Source organism: Marmota marmota, unplaced genomic scaffold (assembly GCF_001458135.2).
Source record: "Marmota marmota marmota unplaced genomic scaffold, marMar, whole genome shotgun sequence".
In the NCBI taxonomy this organism is placed as follows: domain Eukaryota; kingdom Metazoa; phylum Chordata; class Mammalia; order Rodentia; family Sciuridae; genus Marmota; species Marmota marmota.
In genome coordinates this window covers 17,355,649-17,369,788 of record NW_026000101.1, presented here as the reverse complement: position 1 = coordinate 17,369,788, position 14,140 = coordinate 17,355,649, and the positions used below count along the sequence as shown (strand labels likewise).

At 36.3% G+C, this 14,140-nt stretch overlaps 1 protein-coding gene across 11 annotated transcripts in view; it reads left to right on the top strand.

The window, feature by feature from the left end:
* Positions 1-14,140, top strand: part of Unc13b (unc-13 homolog B) — a 208,967-nt gene that overhangs the window by 110,200 nt on the left and 84,627 nt on the right. The gene's annotated exons all lie outside the window — the stretch shown is intronic.

The window sequence follows — 14,140 nt, the reverse complement described above, 5'->3', positions numbered from 1 at the left end:
TTTTAATACACCCTTCATCACAGTGAAAAAAAAGAAAATCATAGATATTGAATATTTGGGTAATTCTTCCTGCTAAAATATTTTCTGGGAACTTTATAAGAAAACCAATATGATCTTATCATAGCAAATTCAGTACTTTTGCTGGAACTTTGTTTTAATTTAATTTCTTAAATATTTAAAGTATTTCATGGTTGAATAAAATTTAAAATACAGTATAGCATACAATAAAGAATCTCCTACCCACACCTGTCTTCCTTTACCCTATTCCCTTTCTTCCTTCTAGTTCCCTCCCCATTGCTGTTTTTAGGTATCCTTCCATAAACTAGTGTCATGTATTTGTGTCAAAGAAAATGTGTACATTTAGGTTCCTTCCATCTTCCAATGTTTTTAAAAAATATTCCAGACTTAAAATTTGGAGAAATAATGCAGTGAATATCCAAATTTTTGTTGCCTCATTTATTAGTTAACATTTTGCCACCCTTACTTTATCTCATTCTTTCTGATATATATTCACATACACATATTTTTTTTTGAAAAATTTGATTGTAAGTTGGAGATACCATATTATTTTACCAGTAAGTACTTCACATATAATTCCTAAGAAAAAGGACTTTTTAAAAAGTATCTAAATGTTTTTATTAGGATGTTATACATAACATTGGGGTTCATTTTGACAAAAATTATAAATGCATGGAATATAATTTGCTCCACTTCAGTCCCCAGAAAAAGGACTTTTAAAAAACATAACCTTAGCATTGTGATCATAATCAAGAAATTCAATGATACAATTATGTTATCTGATATATACATCATATTTAATTTCTCCAATAAGTCTCCGTAATGTCCTTTATGTGTATTTTTAATTTCCTTTTTGATCTAGGATCCAGTCAAGAATCATGAAGCATTATATTGATTTTCCTTTTTATTAGTCTCCTTTAATCTAGCAAATCCCCACTCCCTCCCCTTGTACCCTGTCTTTGGAGATACATGTTTTGAAGAGTGTATGCCAGGTGTTTTGAAAATGTCTTTTAGTTTGATTTTGTCTGATTGTTTCTTCATGTTTAGAATCTGGTTGAACATTTTTTTGGCAAAAATACTACATACTGTGATGTTTCTTTCACAGTGCATTCAGGAAGCATGTACTTTGTCTTACTAATGGTGATGTTTGGTTAAGGAATATGGTATGTGCTATTTTATTTTATTCCAGTGTAACAATATTCTTTCTCCTTTGTAATTAATAGTATCTGGGTGATACCTGAGATTGTATCAATATTCTACAGCCTTTTAAATTGATTTTAGCATCCATTAATCCTTGCTTCAATCAATTATTTTATTGTTCAGAGATTAGTTTTTAAAAAACCCATTCCAACTTAGCTCATATTTTTAATTTCTAAAATTCACCAGCTCACTAAACTTGGACACTGGTGAATTTTTATGCTTAACTTCAAAAGGCCATCTAGACAAGCCAAAGCCCTCAACTCTGCCAACTCCCCTTTCAGGGGCCTTGGTACCTATCCCAGTTTACTGTGTCATCTCTAAAAATATTTTCAGTTAAATTTTCTCATATTCTGACTCTTCATATTCTGATTCTGAAGAGAAACACATTAAGAAAGTTCTTATTCTTTAGTAGTTCATAACTTAAATGCTTGTTTTTTTCTTTATCTGTTTTTGTTTGTTTGTTTGTTTTTTAAGACGAGGTCTTGCTACTTGGCCCAGGATAACTTAGAATTCCTGGGCTCAAGTGATCCTCCTGCCTCAACCTCCTGAGTAGCTGTGATTACAAGCACACGCCGCAGTGCTCAGCTTGAATACTTCTGTTTTATTCATTTGATTTTAGTTACATTGTTTACATTGTCCTACTTAAAAAAACATAATTGCAAAAATAGTTTAAAATTTTTATTAGTGCAAAATAATTATATAGAATATTGGGTTTCACTGTGACATATTTGTTCACACATATAACATACTTTGATCAGTTTAATTACCTGGTACTTCCCTTTTAGCCTTTCCTCTCCCTCACCAGGACCTGTTTTCTTTATTCTACTCGCCCCATTCTATTTTTTCTTTCTCTTTTTGCAATAAATACATAAATAAAAATTTTCTTTTAGTTTTCCTCTCTGTGTTTGTAAGCTTTAGGGGTACAGTCCAAAAGTCATGATAACAGATCATCCCCGAATTACTGCATACTCTTCAGTTTGGACAAACTGTGATTTTCCTAACCATTATCTTATTATTTGGTTATTTCCTGGGTTACTGCTATAATAAATAACCCTTGGAAGAGCATTAATGACATGCTTTAATTTGCAAATTTTTCCTAAAATTTTTCAATTGTTCTCATATAAATTGAGCTTTACTGAATCAATAGGTAAAATGAGGTTTAAAAGTAAGTATTTTATAATGGCCAGCAGAGGAAAAGTTAAAAGGAATTTTAAGTAAACTTTTTTTTTTTTTTTTTGTACCAGGGATTGAACTCAAGGGTGCTTAACCACTGAGTCACATACTGAGCCCTTTTTATTTTGTATTTTGAGACAGGGTCTCTATAAGTTGCTGAGGCTGGCCTTGAACTTAAATCCTCTTGCCTCAGCCTCCCAAGTTGCTGAGATTACAGGCATGCACCACCATACCTGGCATAAACTTTTTATTATAGACATTTTTTAAAAAATATATTTTTTAGTTGTCAGTGGACCTTTATTTTTGTTTATTTATATGCAGTGCTGAGAATTGAACCCAGTGCCTCACATATGCTAGGCAAGCACTCTACTACTAGCAAGCAAGCACTACAACCCCAGCTACAACCCACTACAAGCACTACAACCTCAGCCCTATAGACATTTTTAACTCAATGTTTTATAATAATTTTTCCTTTAAGAGTTTTGGAGAGATTTTATCACTAGTATTGTTTATAAATGCAAACACTAATTTCATGGAAATAGTTCCACAAAGCTCAGTTATAAAGTCTGTTTTCAGTATCTTAAGTTGCATAGTTTTTTAAGAAGAAAGTTTAAAATTCTTGAGGGGGAAAATGTATTTTCTAGGAAATATAAAGTATAAAAATAAATAGTTACATCCACTGTATCCATGGCTGTTGATTTAATCTGGAACTATAAAGACTCCTTCCAGGTTGGATTTAAGTTTAGTTTGAGTTTTTGGAGAATAATGGAGAGTTGTGAAATTGCATACAAAAAATATCATGCAATCAAATGAGCTTTTATTTAATTAATCTAGAATAACATGATTTTTATATAATTTGAGGTTTGACAACAGAATTTAAACTTTGTTGAATGTTATTAACCAAAGTGTTTCTGGTATTGAGAAGAGTTAATAAAAGGTCAGCCTTACCCTGAAAGATTTTTCAGTGACCACTTTGATTTTGTTTCTGGACTTCATGTTTGATCTTGTTCTGTTTCCTAAATAAATGCTAGTATATGTTAGATTTATAAAAGAACATAGTGAGCTGATAAGTCCTTGGTCTGTAGGCCTTCGGTGTGTAGAAATACAGGAACCAGGCCATCTCCAACCTAAATGAAAGAAAAGTGAGCTGTCTTATGAATTCATTGTTTTGTGTTAGACATGTGGCTTTTACTGCTATAATCAGCACAGGAAAAGATACTTATTTTAATGTGATCCTTGATGTGTTAAGCCTTTGTGTTTCTCAAACAACAAATTACAAAGCTTTAAATAAATTGCTGTTTTTGGTAGTATAATAAGGATAGACTTTTGATAGTCAAGTTATTTTTGTAATGCTTGTTTTTTTTTTTCTTTTTAAAAGGAATATGTTTGACCATATTGTTGTCTTTGTAGCCTGGAATATAATTTTCAGCAAGTTAACAGCTTGACTTCTTTTTAGACACAAATGCATCAGCAAACTTGGGTTTCTTGAAATCTCTTGATAAACCAGGTATGGTGAAGCACACCTGTAATCCCATCTACTCAGGAGGCTTAGACAGGAGGATCACAAGTTCAAGGTCAGCCTCAGCACTTAGTGAGACCCTGTCTCAAAAAATAAAAAGGGTTGGGAGGTTGAGTGCCCTGGGATCATCAATCTCCAATGCTGGTGGAAAAGATCAAAATAAATAAAAGAAATCTCTTGATATATTTTCCATTGTACCTAACAGTTCTATTACGTACACTATGTTGATATTGAAAAAGCATGCTTAATTTTTTTTGTTTCTTGGAAAATAAAAGAAACTTAAAAAGCTAGCAATGACAGTGGTAGCAAGTGAAACATTTAAAAATTTTAAAGCTGTTCTTTTTATGATGTGGAAAAAAACTATTTGACTAGGTATAATATTAAGAACATGTGGATTTCCATTTCTTATTTTTTATTACTGGCAATTTTACTATTCTAATCCTTTCATTAAACAGGTACTTTGATAACTTTTTTCTTCTTTTCCCTGTCTCTCCTTTTTTCTTTGCCCTACCATTCCTCCAATTTTAACCCCTTAGGCAAGGCTCACAGGCTAAATATGACAAAATTAGGATTATTTCTGCTTTCTCTGATGTTGACTATGAAGAGCAAGAAGATAAATATGAGGAGATAGAAGGGAAAATATCACAAGACATTTTAGAAAATGATAACCAAAAGGAAACAGTGGTAAAAGAAAGTCAAAATCTTTCAAAAACTGATAAATACTACAGTCAACCAAAACAACCAAAGTACAATAGTTGGAAAAAGACACCATCTCAGAACCAACAGACAGAATTCCCTACTGTCCTTAATTTTGACCATAAGTTTGAAACATCTGTATTCTCCAAATATCCTCAGAATTATGATACAATAGATAGGAGAAGAAAAAAGAAACCCTTGTCTAGTAATATTGAAGACAGTAAAAGAAGGCTATATGATGATAAATCTAAGATATATAAATCTGAGGTATATCCTGATGCTGAAAATTATAACTGTTGTCACTTTGAAAAGAAGAAACAGAATTTCTCAGTTTTACATCCCTACAAAAATGGATTTGTGGTTAAGAGTGGCACATGGACCACTAAGTTGGGAAGTTGTGATTATGATCTGCCATGTTGTTTAAGGGACTGTGAAAAGTCATCGGGCTCAAACCAGCATGTAATTAATTTAACTCCTCTAGATATTATTGAAGATTCTACTAGCAGTACTTCTGAAGAACTCCTGGGCTCCCCCATTTCTGATGAGCAGGAAGATTTACTGTCATCAACATGGCATCCATCCAGTGTCCATCATATTGGAGACTTTTCTGATGAATATTATGTGGAGAACCCATCATTGCAATTAGAAAGCATAAATTGTGATGCAAATACAGTTGGGTGCTCTATGGGACAGATGACCCCTTCTAATGAGGAACCTAAAGAGGACTATGTAGATACAATGGATGAGCTTCAGTGTTTAGTAGAAACAGTATCAGAATATTTAGCAGAGAAGGAAGAAGAGATTAATAGATTTGGTTCCCTTTCAAAAACAAAAAAAACAGATAAACAAAATAGTACAATTGATGATGCAAAACAGAAAATGCCTAAGGATCAAATACCACCTTTAACTATTACCAAGGATGACAAGGACAAAACCCTTTCTTTCCCTGAGCTGAATGGAGTAAAATGTGCTGTTGGTTCTTTATTCAGTTCACTCACAGGAAAGGTGGGTTCTGGCACAAAGCATTTAACAAACTCTGTGGAAAAACTGGTTTATATAGTTCCAGAGAAAACAGAAACCGTTAATCAAACAGAGACAATTAATTTGGAATCTAGACCCAGTGCCAACTCAGTGTTGGAGAAGGATCTTTCCATGCAGTCTTCATTATCTTCTCAAACAGTTGATGATAAGGACAAACATGGTAGAACTTCTGGAAATGAGCACATGGGCAATAAGATGGGGAATCTAAGCTTTGAGAATGTAATAGAAACTACTGAAAGGGACTCAGTTCCACAAAGCTCAGTTATAAAGTCTGTTTTCAGCATGTTAAATCCATTAAAAATCTTTTCAGAAAAAGTGGAAACTAAAAAAGATGATCAGAGTAAAGAACTGAGGAGAGAAAGCTTTGTTGGGTGTGGTACAGAGTCAAATCAAAGGGAGGACACCCTTGACAATCACAGTGGTAGCATCACTGCTTTAAATAGGAGGGAAGGAGAAACCAGAGACCAGTTCCAGATGCAAGCAAGTGAGGATTTGTTGTCCTCCCAAGTGGCCAACGAACCTTCAAGTTCAGCTAGTTGTGCAAGTAAGAAAGATGAGAGTCTGTTTGAAGAAAAAACCTATGTAGATTTGTCTCTGTTACCAGATCACCTAAAAATATGTGCCAAAGATAAGCCAGGACACGTTTGTGTGTCTGGCAGTAGACCTGCAAATAAAGAGGCTTCTTCAAAGCTGTTAGAGAAGGACAAAGTTACTGGTGATGACGATTTCTTTGAGCCACTCAGAAAATCCTTTAGCCAGTTTTTGTTCACTTCTCCTGAGCCTTGTTCAAAGGAAACTTTGTCAGAATCTATGAAAATTGACCAGGTGAAAGAAGATGGCCGGGAAAGCAGCCCTAAGAAAGATGGACATTCCTTTTCCTTTAGTGGAAAATTATATATTCCATTTTTCAAAGTTCTTAGCCATTCTGAAAAGCAGCAGGATTTAAAAGAGAAAGGAAGCATTTTTCCTTTGTTTAAATTTCCTTTCACTGATAGTCATAAAGTTGTTAATGACCAGAGTTTTCATGACTCGGCAGTAACCACAGATAAAGAGAGCCAAAGAAATTACCAGGAAGAGGCCAAACTTAGTTCAGTAATATCTAACTCACTTCCAAATGTACATAACGATCTGGAGAAATTTGGTAGTACAGAGGAATTTAATAAGAATGACCAAGTACATTGTTCTAAAGATATCAACCTTAGTTCATTAAGGTCTAGTTCAGTTCCAAATATTCATAATGATCTAGGGAAATTTGGCAGTACAGAGAAATTTAATAAGAATGAGCAGATACATTGTTCTGAAGATGCCAAACTAAATATAATAAATGCTGATTCAGCCTCAAATATTATTAACAATTTTGGGAAATTTGGGAGTATAGAAGAATTAAATCCAAATGACCATACAGTAGTAAAGAGTTATGAAAGTGGTGCCTTATCTATCCCTGGAGTTGTGTCCCCAAAACATAAAACTTCAGATCTTTCAGGAGAAGGTAAGAATTTTACACAAGTGACATTTTCAACAGTATCTTCATTAGAGTTTAGTTCTACCATTTCAAAATCCACAGTGATTAATGAAGACAAAGTTATAGAAAATACTTCCAAAAAACAAACCCAAGGGGGCCTCCTTTCTGGCCTACTTAACAGGTTTTCTTCTGAAAACTTGTCTAATCAACAAGAATTAAATTCAAAAAACAATGATTCCTCTCATAAGAATAGTACTCCAAGTTTATTACTCTCTGGATTATTTAACTTGATATCTAATAGCAGTATGAGTGATTGTAAAGCAGATGAAGCAAAGTTTATGTCTTTAGGTGATATTAAAAGTTTGGATGGAAATAAACATTTATCCTTAGATAAGAGCCCTGCTACTTCATGTGTGACTTCTGAGAACAAGATAAACCGGGTTGAAAAACATGAAACTTCAGGCTTCATAAAAAGCTTTTTATCATTATCAAAAGAAAACATACCAGCATCTGATGCTTGGGTTAATAATCATTATTGCCCTCCTCCGTGCAAAACCCAGCAAAATGAAAAGCATTGCCCCACTTCTGAGAACATAGTATTTCAAAGTGCTGCCAGTTCTGAACAGGGCCTCTTAGAGAAATCTTTGATTGAGAGGCCGACACCAAACCATATTCTTGAGGCAAAATCACGTGAAAAATTAAACACAGTAAATTCACCTGTATTAAACCCTAACATTTTTAATAAATCAAATCATTATCAGACTTTCGAAGGCATGAGCAATCCTTTCTATTTTGAATGGGACTCTGATATCAAAGATCTCTCTAAAAATTCCAGAAAACCTCAGCCAGTTTATTATATGTTGAATCAAAATACATTTCCATCAGCGGATGTTTTCTTTTGGCCTGACTCACAAAACCCAGTAATAAATTTTTGCCAGAAAGATCAAAATTCAAAAAGCTTGGAGTGGAGAACAAATCCAAACAGTGTCATTTGGTGTGACTTACCATATGAATCATCCGACCAGTTAGCATTTAATGAAGATTACTTATTAAGAGGTGATATGTGGGCAGCTAACTCATTATATGGAAATTCTGTGTACCTTCCAATTAATAAGATGAAGAATTCACTAGAAGACTTGCCTATTGACTTAAGTTATTCTTCAGATGAGAAAACTTCATGCTCCATAGTTGATCAAGAATCATTAAACATGGATAGAAACCTTATTTTTTCAGGTTTTGGTTATGAGTATCAGGAATGGTTGTCATGTCTTGAAAATGGAGTCTGGTGGCCCTCAGAGAATGGGGATTATGGATATTATATGTTCCATGATGGTCAATATATCTATTCTCTCCTTACTGACTCTACTGGGCAGTATGTATATTTATATATACCAGATTATTCTTATCAAGAGTATTTGCATTATGATTTACAGACAAATTATCTATCAAGTATTATGTTAGATGATAGCATTATTTCTGCCCATAGTCTTAAAGTACTTGACAAGGAAGATGAAATATTGTGGTATGTTGAAGAACAACCAATTGATGACCCTCTTGATTTATCTGTAGCTTTGCCAAGAAGGGAGGGACCATTGTGTCTAAATTTAGAAACCTTTTCACAAGCACTTGAACAGTCAAGTTTAATCCAGCAGGATCAGCCATTGGATTTTTCAGTCTATAATCCTCAAAAGTTTAAAGGAGATCTTTTATCTTCCAAAGAAAGGCCCTGTGGCTCTGAATGTATACTGGATCTCAGAAATCAGCCCCAAACTATTAGTAATCATATCTTGAACAGAAGTCAAGTTACAGCAAAAGGTGAGAACCAGCCTCTGGCTAAAGATTCTTCAGTTCACCTTTCCAGTTTCCAGTGGCTTCCATCATTTTCTGATGAAGCTTCCTCTTCAGTTCATCCTGAAAATTTGACTAAAGGCTTGCAGCAAGCAGAAGAGACACCATCAGTGAACAAAGTGACTCCTTTATTTTCTGTTTGGGGTGCCTTGGTTGAAAGTACTTTGAATTTTGATAAAAGTGAATCTCCAGAGGCTTTAGTCATGCAGAAAATGGATCAGCAGTCAAAATTGGCAGAACTTACAAATGATGGTCTTCATTCATTAATCCTGAGTAAGCAATTGAAGAGTAACTCCCAAAAGGAGGAAGAAAATCAACTTAAGTATTCAGAGAAACTGACAGTATCCAATGTTCAGCAGCGAGACTTTACTAAAAATATAAGGCAAGGATTCCCCTTAAATAAAAGTATTCCTGTGAAAAAACAAAGTTTGTTAAAATCTGATTATCAAGTAAGTCCAACATTATCTCAGGCTAAATCAAGTAAAGAAGATGATAAAATCATTACAGCTGATTCTGTTTCAGATCCTCCTGTACCACAGTTTAGTAGGGATGAGCACAAAAGGTGTGATCTTCCTCAGGAACAGTCTTCCAAAGAGCCTGAGAAAACATTATTTAAAAGTGCATTGAAGCTCTTTGGTCGAGAAGAATCTTCAGCAGGAACAATGGCAAATGAAAAACAGGCATCTAGATTTTTGAACCTCTTTAAAACCCAGGCGAATAAAGAAGAATCATCAAACTTGGAAAAGAGTGATGGTGATAAAAATGGAAAGACATCATCTCAGGAAAAGAAAGAATCTTCTAGTGTTTCAAATTTTTTTGGTACCCTTGGGGAATTCTTTAAAACCAATGTATCTCCCATACAAACAACTGAAAATATGCCTCTTTCTTCAGCAAATGATAAGGATGAGGTCAAGTCAAGTCTTAATTCTGTACAGCTAAATAGTCAAGGTATTGGGAACGTAGAAACTCCTGCAGCAGTTTCTGTTGAAGGGAAGATTAGAGGTAGAAGTCTGAACAAACAGGCTACCATTGATGACAGTAGGCTAAGGGAACCATCAATCAAGGAAACCCAGGATAGTAATTTAAACGAAAAAGAAAAACCCTTCAGAGACCACCTAATCCAGCAGTCAACAGAACCATCTTTCTCAACAAGTTGTCTCAAAGACTCTCCTAGAGATTCTTCAAAAGAAACTAGTGACATGTCTACAGTGACAGAAGGTCCAAAAAGTAGTAAAATTCCTTTTGATATTCTGAGCAGAAGAAAATCAAATGAACTAGATCATCTTCCTGGTAAAGACTGGAGTTTTTCAACTGCTACAACATCTCCATCCCAACCAGAACCACCAATCAGAAAGAGTATATTTTCTTTCTTGAATAGATCTGAAAAATCTGAGAACAGAGCCTCTACTGCTTTACCAAGAGTCAGATCTCAAGCAGAAGGGCTATTCACACTTCCTTCCTTTTTTCCCACTACTAACTCAAGCATCAAGGATACCTCTTGTAAGAAGAGCTCTAGTTTCAGTTTCTTCAGCTTGTCCTTTTTGGATGAAAAGCAGCAGACTCCTGTTGCTCCAGTGACTACCCAGCCCTATAAGAAGCCAAGTGTTTTTGTAGACACTATTGTCTCAATGACTAGGGAAGGTTCTAGTGATCATAGAGACAGCATAGCTCAAGAAGTAGTTCATAAACAACAATTGGCCCCTTGTATTTCCACTAGCAACACCACTGAGATTACCTCCCTGGCAGATGAGTTCAGTGTAGAGAAAACACAGGGAAAACTGAGTTCCAGTAATGAACCAGAGATATCTTCAGATTTTCAGGTGAATCAGGTACAAAAAGACACTGTTCCTCCTCCATCAGAATTTCAGTCACATGCTGAAACTTTCTTCATTGACCCAGAAACCCTTGAAGTAACAACTCCCCAGAAAGAAGAGGCTTGGAGCCAGAAAGCCTTCGCTGGTGACTCTCTGGCCAAGTCTTTTTCTTATGATAAACATTTGAATGAAAAACTCAATGATTTAGATGCTTGTACTGAATGCCAAAATGAAACGTTTACTACAGACCCATTGAACTTACCATTAGAAATGGTCTCTGATGAAGTCTCACCCCAAATCAAGGAGCCAGCTGCTGCTTCTTCAGACCCTGGGTTTGCAGGGCACTTCCAGAACAAAGATGCAGATAAAAAGGAGGACAAATCAATGCTAGACTCTAAAGTAGAAATGCTTTCAGGGTTTATGACCAAAGTTAAATCTTTCTCTGGGTGCTTAATTGAACCTCCTAAGACTTTTTCTGGACCTTTCTCTTCTCCTAAATCTCCAAAGAAAAACTCCTTTCTCTCTTTTTCTTCTAATGCATCATCTCAGCCTCTCAAAGGTGAGCTGTTTGGAATTTTCAAAAGTTCCAAACCAGAAACATATAAACAAGAATCATCTGTTGCTACTTCATGGCTTCAAAATGGTTGTTCCAGAGAGGCTGTGGGATCCATACCTCCAGAAAGTTTGCATACAGCTGCCTCTGCAGGACTCAATTCAGACTCTACTCTCAGTGACTGTAGAATGACTGTGGTTAGTACAAAGTCAGAATTAGATGGCTTGACAGATGACCCTAAACTAACAACCAAAACGGAAAAAAATAATGTTCTTGAAAATGTTTCAGAACCCCAAGGTTTTGAAACAGTTGCTACATCTTCTGTCTCAGAGGATGATATGAGGCAAGGAGTATTGTCTGTAAGTGATGAAGGAGACACGGGAATGCAGCAGGGTACAGACACAGAGGCATCATTAGAAGCAGAGCATATTCTGCTACCAACACAGTTGCATCCAGATCCTGCCTGGATTGCTGAAGAGCTTCCTCCTTCAATTCAACCACCTCTTCTTGAGCCAGAGCTAGCTATTCAGACTGCCTCTACAAACCAAAACGTCTTGGAAGTACAGGCAACCAATTCACTAGAAACCAATACTACACTGTTTGATGAGGGAAATGTCAATGAGAACACCGCTTCAGAAACCCAAGGGGATCTTTTTCATCCTCTGCAGGAAGAACCTGAACCTGTGCTTTATGCCAAAGAAGTTTGTGGGGTACTTAATGCCCAGGAAGATCCACCTGTAGTCCCTCAGGAAATGGAGCAGCCAAGACCTCTTTTTGAGATCCCAAACATGACCAACTGGCCAAAGCTCCGCTTCCCATCCTCTACTACTGACCGTGGGAAGACACTGAGCTCTTTCTTTTCCTCACCTTCTCCCTCTGGCAACAAAGCAGTAGAGAGTGGTTTAATGTCTGGTTTTAAGAAGTTGTCAACTCTATTTGAGGGAGGTAATGAAGGAAGTGTACCGCCAAGTAATTCAAAACTAGGATTTGGAAAGAAACTGGATCTTTCATTTTCATGGCCCAAAGAGAACAAAGGGGACTCTGAACATGTTCCTGGAGAATCCTCCCCTCCAATTTTGATTATCAGCAATGATCTTAACTCCAGTGAGGCCAGCAAAGCTTCAGAGTCTTCTCAAATACCTGTAGCCAGTGCTCAGCCAGATGAGGTCTTTACTCAGTCCTCTGGGACCTCTGAGCAGCTGGATGCCAGGCCAAGTGTCTCTGTTCACAGATTGTCAGGGCCTGAAGAAGTGAAAACCCAGCTGGAAATCTCAGCATCTGGAGAACTTGGAGGTTCCCAAGGCAATCTCTCTGGTTCCACCTGTCCTTCATGGAAACCTGAGGAAGAACACTGCACTGTCTTTGAGCTGCCTCATCAGCCAGAAAAACAAGAAGAGGAGGTGTTGCCTGCTAGTATCTCAGCATCTGGAGAACTTGGAGGTGCCCAAGGCAATCTCTCTGGCTCCACTTGTCCTTCAGGGAAACCAGAAGAAGAACACTGCACTGTCTTTGAGCTGCCTAATCAGCCAGGAAAACAAGAAGAGGAGGTGTTGCCTGCTAGTACTGACTGTGTTTCAAGTGAACAGCGACCAGTCACTCCGGATGACATTAAGGAACCAATGACCAACAAAAGGCCTGTTCTCAGCTCAAGCATCATAAATGGTTTTAAGGAATTGACCATTTATGATGCAGGTGACTTAGTGTTAGATTATGTTAGTTTGCTTTTTATCCTTTCTGTGTCTTTCCTAACACCTGTGTTTCACATTAATTAGGGGTTAGTGACAAGAGCTAATACATGGGTATTTTCATTCTCTCCCTTCTCTCTAATGTCAAATGTAATTCATTTGTTGGAACAAGGAGCTTCTTGCTTAAAGGAAAGGCTGAGCCCTAAGATTTACTCACTCTAGTTTGCTCTTCCTTATATAATGTGGAATGGAGAAAGGGAGGGCAGGAAGAGGGAGCAAGTATTTAAGGGGCATATATTAATTACAACTATGTAATAGGGTTGGATTCTTCCTTGGTTTGGTCTTAGGCACTTACATCTTATACTAGATAGGGAGAAACCTAATTTGCTTTGGTTTTCCACGTCTTCTAAGATGCTTCCTCCAGGGGCCATAAGGATATTAGGTAAAATACAAAAAAAAAAATGACTTAGAACAATCTATATTCTATTCAACATGGATTTGAATAGCTTTTTGTCAGGTATCAATCTCTGATACCAAGGTTTCACAATGCTCTATACTGAAAAACTACAGCAAGGGGTAGCCCAAGTTACTATGAGACTTTATTCATCAGACATTATTCTCTGCTTTGAACCACCTTGAGGCTGAAAGTGCTTTGGTAAAGTCTTGCAGGAGCTCAGCTATCCAAAATTATAGTTCTTCAATAATACCATACAGTGTAGTTTAAGAGTGCTACCTTGCGGGGGGTGGGGGAAGACTTTATGATTAAAAAAGAATGATAATAATCATAATAAGAATGCTACCTTGACCTTTGACCCAAACATGTCCAGAAGAGCTGGTCAGGGGTTTTAGAGATTGGGCAGGGCATGATACACGTGTGTGCATGTATATATGTGCATTGGGGACTACTCAGAACAGTGACTTATTACTATTCTGCTGACATGTGATGGAAATAGGAAATCAGCCTAAAAACAGCAGGTAATTGAGAGGAACCATAAGGAAAATATCACTGGAAAACATCAATGACTTCTCTTAATTTAACCAAGGATAAATAAATTTAAGCCCTTAGGTAAAGGCTTGACTCTGTCACAAGAAAAATCCTGTTTTTTTTTTTGCATGGAAGCTTTCCAACAG